Raw genomic sequence first — 8,900 nt, forward strand, 5'->3', positions numbered from 1 at the left:
TAAAGGCTTTATTTAATCAAAATCGTATCATAGAAATGGGGTTTTCGCATTTAACTTCGGTCAACGCATAGGCTTTACTTCATCAAAATCGGGTCACGTGATAAAAGACATCGCAATTTAGCCATTTATCAATATTTCTCAGTTTGAACAGGCTAGTCTCTGAAACCGCTAGACGAAAATTCATGGGATTTTCACAGTAAACATGGGCGTGGATTATGGCTAAATACAGGATTTATTACATCAACATCCGACACGAAAAAGATGAAGATATCATCATTCAAAATTTTAGCAGTAGGCTCAGCTTTGTTGTTCGGATGTTTGTCTTAGTGACGGCTTAGTACACCAAAGAACCAATAGATGGTGCTGTTAGTTTTGTAGTACACCAAAATAACGAATTGAAGATGCTATTAATTTTTTCTGCCTGAGTGATACAAATATTTTCGGAAGTTTCCGTCAATGGGAGAATTGACTTCTGTGCCGCAATCTAATCCTTACGAATATAAAATAACATCGTATTTACTTGGGTAAGATGTGCAGATTTACTCTTTTCGCTTTGTGTATTAAGAACTCAACGAAAATTCTTTGCTGCTTCCAATAAGTTTCTTTTACATTGGAATTATCGGCTAGGAAAAACGAATTTATTGACGAAGTGAACCTGTAACGATTGCAGCGCGGAGCTTTAAAAAGCGACAGTATTCAAAGGCATTTCTTCAACTTCCGTTGTGCTGCACGGACTTATTGATAGTTCAGTAAATAAAGTAGATTGGAAGTGTGACTTCGAGTGATGATAGTTATCATCATCGGGTAGCGTCCAGTGCCTAGATTGGGAAGATCGCTCGAAGCAGTCAAGAGTTATTAACACAAGCTGCGACATGGTTTCGAAGGGAACAATGATCTAGGAAGTGTACAATAAACTTCTTTGTTTCACATCTATGACCACGAAGTTGTTAGGTGCTCACGCTACCGGTATCGGTCAGCAATGACCATCTTCAAAGCTGTTCTAATTCCAAGTCCTAATATGATGGAGCTATAGTGGCATCATCAAATGACAAATACAAAATCAGCGCCACCATTGTTACACATCTATATCTCTGACGATACTGGCGCTGTTTAACATATTCATTCTATCAAAAATTTAAGCATTCTGCCGTAAGCAAGACACTGAGATGGGCATCGTCACACACATTTTATGTACTTGAGACGATGCTGGCGCCCATTTTATGTTTACCATTTGACGATGCCACTACAGGTCTATTATACATTCCTGGAAATGGAAAAAAGAACACATTGACACCGGTGTGTCAGACCCACCATACTTGCTCCAGACACTGCGAGAGGGCTGTACAAGCAATGATCACACGCACGGCACAGCGGACACACCAGGAAACGCGGTGTTGGCCGTCGAATGGCGCTAGCTGTGCAGCATTTGTGCACCGCCGCCGTCAGTGTCAGCCAGTTTGCCGTGGCATACGGAGCTCCATCGCAGTCTTTAACACTGGTAGCATGCCGCGACAGCGTGGACGTGAACCGTATGTGCAGTTGACGGACTTTGAGCGAAGGCGTATAGTGGGCATGCGGGAGGCCGGGTGGACGTACCGCCGAATTGCTCAACACGTGGGGCGTGAGGTCTCCACAGTACATCGATGTTGTCGCCAGTGGTCGGCGGAAGGTGCACGTGCCCGTCGACCTGGGACCGGACCGCAGCGACGCACGGATGCACACCAAGACCGTAGGATCCTGCGCAGTGCCGTAGGGGACCGCACCGCCACTTCCCAGCAAATTAGGGACACTGTTGCTCCTGGGGTATCGGCGAGGACCATTCGCAACCGTCTCCATGAAGCTGGGCTACGGTCCCGCACACCGTTAGGCCGTCTTCCGCTCACGCCCCAACATCGTGCAGCCCGCCTCCAGTGGTGTCGCGACAGGCGTGAATGGAGGGACGAATGGAGACGTGTCGTCTTCAGCGATGAGAGTCGCTTCTGCCTTGGTGCCAATGATGGTCGTATGCGTGTTTGGCGCCGTGCAGGTGAGCGCCACAATCAGGACTGCATACGACCGAGGCACACAGGGCCAACACCCGGCATCATGGTGTGGGGAGCGATCTCCTACACTGGCCGTACACCACTGGTGATCGTCGAGGGGACACTGAATAGTGCACGGTACATCCAAACCGTCATCGAACCCATCGTTCTGCCATTCCTAGACCGGCAAGGGAACTTGCTGTTCCAACAGGACAATGCACGTCCGCATGTATCCCGTGCCACCCAACGTTCTCTAGAAGGTGTAAGTCAACTACCCTGGCCAGCAAGATCTCCGGATCTGTCCCCCATTGAGCATGTTTGGGACTGGATGAAGCGTCGTCTCACGCGGTCTGCACGTCCAGCACGAACGCTGGCCCAACTGAGGCGCCAGGTGGAAATGGCATGGCAAGCCGTTCCACAGGACTACATCCAGCATATCTACGATCGTCTCCATGGGAGAATAGCAGCCTGCATTGCTGCGAAAGGTGGATATACACTGTACTAGTGCCGACATTGTGCATGCTCTGTTGCCTGTGTCTATGTGCCTGTGGTTCTGTCAGTGTGATCATGTGATGTATCTGACCCCAGGAATGTGTCAATAAAGTTTCCCCTTCCTGGGACAATGAATTCACGGTGTTCTTATTTCAATTTCCAGGAGTGTATTAGGAGAGTGACAGCCTCCGAAGCAGGAAAATGTCCTTTGCGTTTTCGGTCCATTGCGTCACTATCTGTCCACTCAGTCTACTATCTCAGTCAGTCTGGCAGCAAAGGGTTGTGGATGCATAACACTCCCATACTTGGAGACCTGCACTGCTGATAATATACTGCACTATTTGGGCGTCCTACAAAAAGCGCGTCTCACGGTATGCGTCAACTTTGCACCGATGATTCGAGTGTGGAAAACCTGCAGCGGCGCGGCACTAGGACACCACGAACATTTTAGAACAGATCTGAAAATGGTCATTGCTGACCGAAAGCGGTAGACTGAGGACCTAATAAGTCTGTGAGCATAGACGTAAAAAAATAAATTTATTCTAAAAGGTATTAATTTATTAAGGATCAGCTTAAGTGATACATTTACAATGTCGTTGTGTACCTATGTAATTTCTACAATACAACTGATATTCATGTCCTACTATACACATCTTGCTGCCTTGTTTAAGGCAGTATGCTTAGAGTTTCATTACTATATATTTTTAAAATACTCTTTCGTCATTATTATTTGCCATTCTGTCCAAGGCATCACGTTTGGAACCTCATCCACCTTCACACAAATCAATGGGGACCAGAGCCACGTGAAGTCGACAGACCGTGGCTATCGAGAGGACGTCACGGTATTCCCTCCAAGCCGTTGGGACGGTAGCCCCACAACCACGTGCAGTCTGTGCCGGTGAAAGGACCGTTTATAAGATCGCGGGTATGCCCACCCCTAAGAGGCGCGCCTCGATTTTATAATCCGCGTTTATTAATGTAAGGGGGCGGTATGCGGAGACATCTGTCCCTACAGAGGGCTTAGAGACCTGTAAAATAACGCCACTGACAAATTCGGGTGCTGTCGATCGTGAACGTCGCCTTGGCTGCTGGGATCGCAGACATCATCGCTGTCGATTCTGTAATGATGAGGGTCCGATCAGGAGAGGGACGGAGTTCGTTAGGAACTGACTGCGCCTTCATATCGTAGTCGCAAGAGTTGCGGTAGTGGTCAATACAGGTAGACGCCAACGGTGCCTGCTTTGTGTGGTGAGTACCATCGGAGGCAGCGTGGATGACCATCTGGTACTGGCGACTTCTTCTTCGCCGCCTTTTTGATTCCAATGTTAACGGCCAACCTTGTTGGTCGGAGGAGGGGGAGAGAAATGTCTCCTCCTGTGAAGGAGAGAGGTCATGATTCGTCGTCAGCGAGGCAGGCGTCTCAACCTGCACACCAATCCGACTATATTCGTGACGGCCCCCACTGTTTGTCTATCCGGTAAAACGTGCTCATCATTATTGGTGCCGTCTGCATGGGATCGTCACGTGTCTGCTGGTTGGGCGGCGTCTCTACCTCCTTGGGTAACAGCGTCGTAAGAACTCGTGAATGAGTAGCGAGGAGCGACGATATTTGCGCCGCAGAGACGAGCTTGGTTTGAGCACATGTTCCTCTCTGTCGGACGACGACAAGAAGGAGCGCCTATCTGATTCGAAATTCTAGGTCGGTACTACGAAGGTGTGAACCGTTTGGAGAGGTATCCGTCTCCGTGGCGTCTTTCGCGAGAGTTCTTGTGGGAGAGTTGAGTGCAGCGACTGGACGGTCCGAAGTGAGGTTGGGTCGCGGGACGTGCTGCTAATAGAGACCAAGCGACGGGCTGGGCAAAGACGAAAGCGTGGACAGTAAAGAAATTTCTGACGACAGAAACTGCACGACGCGTCGTTGAACGCAGTCAGACAGAAAACAGCTGTCCATCCCGCGGAGCTGACCGAAATAGATTATGATAGCAAGGTAGCCTCTGATACGATACTTGCAGATCGATACGAATCTGCCTGTCACCATTAAAACGGGATAGGTTCGGCACTGGACCCATCGTCCGGTGACATGTTCCAGGAGGCTGCAGTTGGGTCGAAGAGTCGCAGTGATGGCATTCGCGGATAGTGGGTTGGAATAAACGTATCGTTCATAGGCCGAGACCAGCGTCATCGGGCCATACGTTGCCGCACACTACACCGTTAATCATCTCGACGTAGACACCCATGCTAACTGTGAACAGATGGATGCCAATGAGGTCCTGTGATGGTACTCGTATTTTAACGTGGTCGCGATGAAGTATTTTCGGACGGGCGAAGTCTAAACAAAAGGTGAAACATAAAGTCGTTTTACGATAGCTGTGCAACATGTTGATCTATGAGGAAAGTGGCACTCAGCAGCGACCAAAATAAACACAACACAAAACAGCACAATACTACACTACAGCCCTGACGAAACACATGAGATGTATTCACAGTTCCGAATACGAACAACCATCAGCTGTATAAGGGAATGACGGAAGTGAAAAGTTGTACCGGACCACGACTCGAAACCGGATTTCTTGCTTCATGCGAGCCGTCATCTTAACGCTTTGGCTATCCGTGTACGCCGTACAGCCAGACTCAAACTTCTGTATGTCATCCATCTTACGTCACATTCTGCACTCGTACACTTCCCACAGAGGAGGAGGACATTTTAATTACAGTCGATGCCTGGTATCGGCGGATAATTACGATATTTGCATGCTTGCATGTCCTTACGAAAATTGCATTGTACTTATTAACATCAAAGTCACTACAATATGGTAACTATCAGCCGATACCAGGCAGCGAATTTCAGTTAAGATGTCCTCCACCTGTAGGGAATGTACGTGTGCAGGTTGCGATGCTTAAACGACGACGTGTGGAACTTCGCGTCTAGCTGTGAGTCGTGCACGGATGGCCCAACCGGTTAAAGCGACCGCTCGAGTAAAGCATGAAATCTGGGTTCGAGTCCCGGACAGCCATAAATTTTCATTGTCGCCATTCCATTAAACAGCTGATGTTCATTTGTATTTACAAGTGCGAATACATTTCATGTACTTCTTGACAGGTATAGTCCTTCGGGAAAGAACGTGTGCATGTCCATGTGCATGTCCAGAGGAGCATAGCTACGTATTTCTCAACAAAAAAGACACTGCTGTGTGTGTGTGTGTGTGTGTGTGTGTGTGTGTGTGTGTGTGTGTGTGTATGTTATACAGGGTGCTCCATTGATCGTGACCTGGCCAAATATCTCGTGAAATAAGCGTCAAACGAAAAAACTGCACAGAACGAAATTTGTCTAGCTTGAAGGGGGAAACCAGATGGCGCAATGGTTGGCCCACTGGACAACGCTGCCATAGGTCAAACGGATATAAACTGCATTTTTTTAAAATAGGAACCCCCATTTTTTATTACATATTCGTGAGGTACATAAAGAAATATGAATATTTTAGTTGGACCACTTTTTTCGCTTTGTGGTAGATGGCGTTGTAATAGTCACAAACATATGACAAACAATTTTAGACGAACAGTTGGTAACATGTAGGTTTTTTAAATTTAAATATAGAACGTACGTACATTTGAACATTTTATTACGGTTGTTCTAATGTGACACGTGTACCTTTGTGGACTTATCATTTCTGAGAACGCACGCTGTTGCAGCTTGATTACTTGTAAATACCACATTAATGCAATAAATGCGCAAAATGATATCCGTCAACCTCAATACATTTGGCAATACGTGTAACGACACTCCTCTTAACAGCGGGTAGTTCGCCTTACGTAACGTTCGCACATGCATTGTCAATGCGCTGACGCATGTTGTCAGGCGTTGTCGGTGGATCACGATAGCAAGTGTCCTTCAACTTTCCCCACAAAAAAAAAATGCGGGTACGTCAGATCCGGTGAACGTGCGGGTCATGGTATGATGCTTCGACGACCAATCCACCTGTCATGAAATATGCTATTGAACACCGCTTCAAGATAGACGACTTTCGTTCGTTGTAGTTTTTTCATTTGATGCTTATTTCGTGAGATATGTGGCCCAGTCACTATTAATGGAGCACCCTGGAGATTTTGTCGGCCTCTTCATGCACAAATAGCTGACGATGAATGTCTGTGATCGAAAGTGGTTGCAAGTGACGAACCAGTCGGCCGAGCGGTGTTGGCAAGCGCGGTCACTCAGCCCTTGTGAGGCAAACTGAGGAGCTACTTGATTGAGAAGCAGCAGCTCCGGTCTCGTAAACCGACATACGGCCGGGAGAGCGGTGTGCTGACTACATGCCCCCCCGTATCCGCATCCAGTGACGCCGGTGGTCTGAGGATGACATGGCGGCCGGTCAGTACCGTTGGAGCTTTCAAGGCCTGTTCGGAGGGAGTTTAGTTTAATTTTAGTATGAATACGGAAAAGTTATGAAGAATCGTCTATAGATAAAATTCCGTATCTGACACCTACCAATTAAAAAAGAACTGAAAGTTGCAAGTACAAGGGATACAATTATAACTTTATTGGATATATGTGCTGCTCTCAGGTTACCATTCTACTCTTACTAGGCGCCGGTGTAATGTTTCAACGGCGAGCGCATCTCATATTACCTGAAGTTAGTTTAAAATATAGTATACAAAGGGGAGACAAATGCTAAAGAAGGTTGTATGCTATGTCAACCGTCATTAATTTGATATGACTGAATAGATTCCTCCAGCACATAGTGTGACAATGTTCTTTGGCCCTTAAAGTATGGCACACCATCGGATATCGTCACAGTGATTGGTCGGTTGTCAAGCACTAGTGAAGGAGGTACTGAAAAGAGAACTCACCCAATATTAGTTTCACACAGATTAATGCTATAGTTAGTAGCTGCAACAGAATCCAGCAGTGGATACCAAGCGAAAGCGAAGAAGGATGCTTGACGCTGAAGTTTATGCTTGCAGCGGCGGTTTCAAAACTTGACACTAGCCTCTTGCGCCACCAGACGTTACACGATCCTGCTGCTCGTTGAACCTGCTATGAGAAGCCCAACTTGCCTCTCCCTGCGTTCGTCACTTCAGCCATCTTTTGAAGTTCCAGAAGCTGCAGTCTCACATATACAAGAGGAACAGCGTGACAGCACCGACATTCAGTGGTTTTTATTCCTCATGATGGCGGCGGAGAAGGCTGTTGGAAGCCAGCCTGTGTGCTACATTCGAAGTGTATCCCAAACAGGTGTGGGCGACTCTTGCGTTGAACGGTAGTTCATTCAGCCTGTGTCTGACGGACTGCGACCTTCTGTGGACTGCCTTAGCCTTTGACATGTTTACTTATCATTCTGTTCTGTATTTCCAACCTTTATGTCCATAATTTGATCCATTACGAGATGATCATCTGTAGTCCAAGCGTCATATCGTTTTCCCATCATGATGACACTGTAGTAAGGGAAAATGTTTGTTACACTATGTGATGAAAAGTATCCTGACACCCACAGAAACATACTTTTATCGTATTAGGTGCATTGTGCTGCCAACTACTGCCAGCTACTCCATATCAGCTACCGGTAAATGCCAAATGACGCCTCACTTGGTGTAAGGATCGTACACATTGGATGATTGAAAAAAACTTAACTCCTCCCGAACACGCTACAAAGGCCCAAAGGTACCGGCCGGCCGCCATGTCATCCTCAGCCCATAGGCGTCACTGGATGTGGATATGGAGGGGCACGTGTTCAGCACACCGCTCTCCCGGTCGTATGCCAGATTCCGAGACCGGAGCCGCTACTTCTCAATCAAGTAGCTCCTCAGTTTGCCTCACAAGGGTTGAGTGCACCCCACTTGCCAGCAGCGCTCGGCAGACCGGATGGTCACCCATCCAAGTGCTAGCCCAGTCCGACAGCTCTTAACTTCGGTGATATGACGGGAACCGTTGTTACCACTGCTGCAAGGCCGTTGGCCATTTGATGATTGACCAGTGGGAAAACGTCGTATGGAGTGACGAGCCACAGTACTTAATGTGGCGATCCGATGGCAGGGTGTGGGTACAGTGAAGTTCATCTGTCAACGTGTGTAGTGCCAACAGTAAAATTCGGAGGCGGTGATGTAATGGTGTGGCCGTGTTTTTCATGGAGGGGGCTTGGACACCTTGTTCTTTCGAGTGGCGCTACACTGAAGTTCTAAGCACCTTCTCGCTTCCCGCTGTTGAAGAGCAATTCGGAGATGGCGGTTGCATCTTTCAACAAGATCGAGCACCTGTTCATATAGCACGGCATTTGGCGGAGAGGTTACACGACAATAACATTCCTGTAAGGGACTGGCCTGCACAGAGTCTTGACCTGAATCCTATAGAACACCTTTGGGATGCTTTGAAAGGCCGACTTCGTGCCAGGCCTC

The sequence above is a fragment of the Schistocerca americana genome, chromosome 4 (genome assembly GCF_021461395.2).
Source record: "Schistocerca americana isolate TAMUIC-IGC-003095 chromosome 4, iqSchAmer2.1, whole genome shotgun sequence".
In the NCBI taxonomy this organism is placed as follows: domain Eukaryota; kingdom Metazoa; phylum Arthropoda; class Insecta; order Orthoptera; family Acrididae; genus Schistocerca; species Schistocerca americana.